The 5,989-nt window shown below is 32.0% G+C and overlaps 1 long non-coding RNA gene across 1 annotated transcript; it reads left to right on the forward strand.

Moving 5' to 3' along the window:
- The first annotated feature begins 1,214 nt into the window (after positions 1-1,214).
- LOC147603720 (uncharacterized) lies at positions 1,215-1,895 on the forward strand. The gene is made up of 3 exons (XR_015265563.1): positions 1,215-1,374; positions 1,690-1,767; positions 1,863-1,895. It is a non-coding gene; the product is annotated as an uncharacterized LOC147603720 (long non-coding RNA).
- Positions 1,896-5,989: the final 4,094 nt, after the last annotated feature.

Raw genomic sequence — 5,989 nt, forward strand, 5'->3', positions numbered from 1 at the left:
TTGCATACTCTTCTCTAGTTCAGTCGAAATGTTGATCCCTTTTGCATGTATAGGGCAACATTGATTGGAGAATTGTGTGGGAATAATAGAGAACCAGTAAAGGATCAAGGGAATGCAAGCTATATACATGGAAATGATGAGAATCCCATGCTATTCAAGAATCTACCCTAAACCTTGTTTTCTCCCAAAACCTTAATGCCCTTGGCCAATTAGATCAACTTGGAACAAGGATTAGCTCACAATGTGTGGGAATCACATGGGGAAATGATCCATTAGGTAGGATTAGGGTTTATGTAATGAGAACATAGATGAAACCCTTGAAAGAGGTCAAGATTGAAGGATTAGCCAAAGTAGAGGAATCAACTTATGTGGAAGATTGATTAAGGCTAAATAAGCACTAGTTAATCCTGTTATCCCTTCTCTTGTGCATGGAACCTTGGAGAACAAAACGCAACTCTTTTCTCCCTTTTGAGCAAGAATGAAAAGATCCAAGATAATGTAGTGATTTCTTAATGTATAATGTGCAATTAGTAAGCCAAAGTAGACATGGATTAATGACTCTTCACAAAGACCTAATTTAACCTCACCAATTTGACTTCAAAGATCCAAAATATTGTAAAGCATACTAACTGTGCAATCTATAGTCTACATTTTGAATGTATAATCATGAAATTTAAAGGCTTCTTAGTATTTCTATTAATCATGTCAAATTATAAAGGCTTCTTAGTATGTTTATTAATTTGACACATTAAGATTGATTTTGACTTTTCTTTTGGAGTTTTTAAATGTTTAAATGTTTTTATATTTTTTAAATGTTTTATGTTGAATACTTTTAAACCATTTTATCTTCATATGATGGCTCAATATAAGGCACAAATGCAAGACCTTATGCAACTCAAACTATGTATTGAGATGCTAGTTAATTTCTTCAATTAATTATGTAAAAGGTTTGAAGTTTAAGAGATTTATTTTTGTAATGGTTGTTTTTAAATTCTTATTAGTTGAAGCCTTTACATTTATAATATTTGATTCGAACTATCTTATGTGTGAATAGATTTAATGATCATTATATGTGAGGATCACTATTTCTTCATGTAAATGAAGAAAACTTTTCTCCCAAAACTATTAAATATCTAAATCCTTTTCATTTGTACAAAATTATTACTATAGATTGTTAATTTTCACACTTGATGTACGTTTTTGGTAATATAAACTCATGACTTACATGATAAGTTCTGTCATGTTTGGTTACTTCATGTGTTATAGGTGGATTTTGCTTATGTGCCATTTATAGAGAGGTTCAATATTTTGTTCCAAGAATTGTTTGACTATAATATTTTTGAGAAGCGAACTAAACTCTCGAGGTGGCTTATGGTAAGTGATTTTAATTTTCTTATGGTAACTGATATCAAAAACTTGTAAAATAATCAATGTGACAAATCTCAGTAAAAGTAAATATTAGTTAAAAACATTAATTTAATATTTATTGAAGCTAATAATTTTAAGGGGAAAAAAATCTAGGTTTAATGCCAAATAAGTATAATTATATTTTATGAATATGTGCATTTAAAGCTCAAATTTTTAACCTTAAAAAGATGAAAAAAATTCTATCACTATTGCATAATCTATGGTAGAAAAATACATATTAAAAATAGATCATGTGAATTAATCATCACATATTTCTTGCAGGCATTAAATGAAGTGGAGGCTTACACTAGCACTAAAGCAAATCCTATAGTCATTATAAATGATATGAAGAAAAATCTGGTATTATTTTAAAATTTGATTTCTATATTTTTAACTACTATTTTCCTTTAAGAAGATTTGTCATATTGATTATTGTGTTTTCCTTGTGTCTCTAGGGGAGATGAATCACACACCACATATCGTTTCTTTAAGTAGATGAGACCATGTACTACTATTTTAGTCACATAAGATATAAAAGTGTAGTTTAGAGATAAAAATACCTCACATCATTATTAGAGTATACATATGCCAAACCAAATGGATGCTGGGAAGTCCCATTAAATGATCTCAAGAGCATATTATTAATTTGGATACATGTAATCATGATATAAAGACATAAATCAAATAGCTTTCTATATATAAGGTTATGATTATTAAATTAGCATTAAACTTTAAAAGGAATAGACTTAGAACATGTTACATGAGTGGCTAACCAATGATGATGGCATTGATTTTAGATCTATAAAAGCAACAAAGAAATATAATATCTAATTTCTATGGTGAGAAATCTTGTCATTCTATGCTATAATAAAAAACTATCCGTTATATCCCTAAAAGTAACAAAGAAACAAATAATCTATTTGCTATGGTGAGAGATCTTGTCATTCTATGCTATAATAAAAACCTATCCATTCTTAGACCACTAATTAATATGTTATAGAGCCTGAAGTAATACTTCATTAGACCATTAGTATAAGATTCTATGCAAGGCATTGTAAACACTTGAGAAAATCAATAGATTTGAGTAGTTTAAGGGTACTAATTTGGCTATGACGTGATAAAGAAAACTTCATGGTTTTATGTGTGTTCAAGCTGAGTAAATACATGTTCTAATTTTTATTGAGGGGTTAACGCTAATCACAGGTTTAATTATGTGACATGTAGAACTCGATTTGTGGTATATATATGTGGGTCATACTTGTAAAGATGGAATTTATTCAGACCATATGGAAAATATATACATAAAAGTATATAAATACATGTTCTAATTTTTATTGAGGGATTAACACTAATCACAAGTTTAATTATGTGACATGTAGAACTAGATTTGTGGTATATACATGTGGGTCATACTTGTAAAGATGGAATTTATTCAGACCGTATGGAAAATATATACATAAAAGTATATAAATACATGTTCCAAGTTTTATTGAGGGGTAGCACTAATCACATGTCTAATTATATGACATGTACATCTAGGTTTATGGTATACATATGACATATACATCTAGGTTTGTGGTATACATATGTGAATACTACTTGTAAGGATGGAGTTTATCAAGCCCATATGGAAAATATGTTCATGAAAGTGTATAAAGAGCTTTACTAGGAGAATTTTGAATGAACATTTATTTCCAAATCTAGTTTATATATAGGAATTTACATCCTTGGAGGTTCACCCAACATGAAAAATCAATAACAAAATAGAATATACATTAGTGAATTTGTGCAATCAAGAGACACTTTAGTGTGATATTTTTTAACAATGTAATTGTGTCTATAGATGGCGCCAACCACCTAATAAACAATATTGTAGCAATATAATTATTATGTACTCTCACAAGATGTAAAATGCATTAACACTAGCTCTCATGTGTAGTTTTGGCTCTTTTAAAGTTTTTAACTTAGAAATTATTAACCCAAGGAGTGGTAGTTTACCTTTTTGAATAGAAACCATGCAAAAAATATAAGTAGACACCAAAAAGATAAGCAGAGACCAACAAAATTAAAAAAGATAAGTAGAGAGAGAGAAAAAAAAAGATAAGTAGAGACTAACAAAATTAAACAAGACCCATGAAATTATAAAGGCTTCTCAACTTATTAAGATGGATACTTCATGTAAAAACAAAAAGGACGAGTAGAGACCAATGAAATTATAGAGGCTTAAAGACTTACTTTGTAAATTTACTAGGATACTATAGATACACCACCTGTCATTTAATATCTTGTTGTATTGTCCTAATAACACTTTTATACTATTTGATCATGTTAAAAAAAGATAAGTAGAGACCAACAAAATAAAAAAAGTTCAATTTAATTACAAAGACTGACAAAATTTTAGAGGCTTTGAGACTTACCTTCTCAACTTATTAAGGTACTTGATACATCATGCAAAAATGAACAAGGAAAAGTAGAGACCAATTAAATTACCAAGGCTTTGAGACCTAATTTGTCAACTTATAACTAGGATACTAGATACACCATTTGTCGTTTCTCTTGTTGCATTGTCCTCATATAGCTTTTATACTATTTATGATCCTCCACACTTGGGAGTACATGTATATCTTGGTTCTCTGATCATGTACATAACACAAAGAAACATGGACCTTTATGGGTGCCCAAAATTTGAACAAAAATGGACTCTTTCACTACCTATAAGTTTGTTTTATAACACTTTTGGCATAGGTTTATTGTGTCTCTATGGACATATTAGCTGCTATGGATATCAATCAATATGTCCCTAGACATAACACTTGCTGCTATAACATCATGGGCTATTTACAACTTCTCTTAGGGGTACATGTCAATAAACTAGGAGCAGAATCATGCATATTTTGGACCCACTAATTAAATATGGATTGAAACATAATAGTGATATTTGGAAACATATTATGGGGGTGCCTAAAATGAAAAGAGTATTGTTAAGCCACCTCATATTATCAAAATCTTACATTATAAGCCTCTCAAAGGTCCTACGAAAGGTTCTCTAAACTTTAACTAAAACCTAGTTGTCGGGAGAGCTTCTATTTTGATGAATTATTTTTTTAATATTCCCCAACATAAACCTTCCACCGCATATGTATACAATCTATATTATTCTAGATGAGGCTCCATTTGGACATAACAAGGCATGATTTTATAGAGAGTGCAAGCTCTCATCAATTTGGATTACCCTTGGTGTGTTCAAGACATAAGCATTCATCTTCTAGGATTCTCATCATAAGCTCATCAAGCCTTATGTAATTCATCAATTGGGAAACCAAGTTGAAAAACCAATGTGTTTCTTACAACACATACATCCATATCCTTGATATCCTTAACATTTTATAGCTTACAACACATACATCCATATCCTTGATATCCTTAACATTTTATAGCTTAACTGTGTTGAAGTTGCTTACATCAATTCTTTGGTCAAGGTGTTGAAGTTGCTTACATCAATTCTTTGGTCAAGGTGTTCCACCTAAAATATCACATAACATTTTCGTGTCGCATTCATGACCACCATAACAAATGAACTTTATGTTTGCTATTCAATTTCACACCTTTAAACCCTTGGAAGAATGGACTATAATCAACATGCTAGTTGTTGACTAGTCTTAGCTAATTCTTATAGTTCTTAAACAAGTTCAATGTAGCATTATCTCAACACAAACACTAGATGGTCTTGATCCAGTATTTGTAGTGGTCCGATAGATCATGTTGGATTATACTTCTCAACCAACACATTAGACATAACAACCACCCTAGACTTGAGACACACAATAGCTACCTCATTATCCAACTACCTTAATAATCTTGAACTATTTAATGATGGGAAAGTGACGAGGAATGACATCAGGTTGGGGGGTGGTGTGGGGGATGCGAGGTATGAAGGGCATGGGAATGGGGATGTCATGACATCGGAATTATCGAGAGCCTAAAGAACTAGACCATCCAGGCAAGGCACGGGTGGGGTTTAGGGGAGCCAAGAGACCAATTACAGACTCTAGGGTGACTGTGCACTAATAAGAGTGTCTGGGCACGTGTGAAGAGCACTTTTTCTATTAAAAGAGTTTGGGTCTTGATATAGGAACCAGGGTATGTTTTGACATAGTTGGGTGGAGAAGAAGGAACTCTTAGCACTAGTCTCAAGAAGAAGGCTCGGGGGGTCCACTATATGGAAGCCCCTCCTACGACATGCGTTCAAGCGGTATTTAAAAATCCCCTTATCTGTGAATTTTGAGCTAATAAAACTACCCCTTTTTCTTTATAAACTTACAGTTTTTTTTCCAAAGTACAATTAAAATACCCCACTTGTAATTGTATTTCTGTAAATTTACCCAATATTTTGGATTAAAAAAACCCCACCTAATGATCGCACGTGGTAGACTTACATATTTTGAGGTGCACCCCCCGAGGAAGAAGGTCACCTAGATGGGGCTACCTCAACACTAGTATGAGAGCATGGATTCTCATCACTGAACACTATGATTTGTGAAGGAGATTGCCCGCCTAACTGAACCTAAAACTAGCCGCCATC

Source organism: Cibotium barometz, chromosome 63 (assembly GCF_041138505.1).
Source record: "Cibotium barometz isolate CiBa-2024 chromosome 63, ASM4113850v1, whole genome shotgun sequence".
Classification (NCBI taxonomy): Eukaryota; Viridiplantae; Streptophyta; class Polypodiopsida; order Cyatheales; family Cibotiaceae; genus Cibotium; species Cibotium barometz.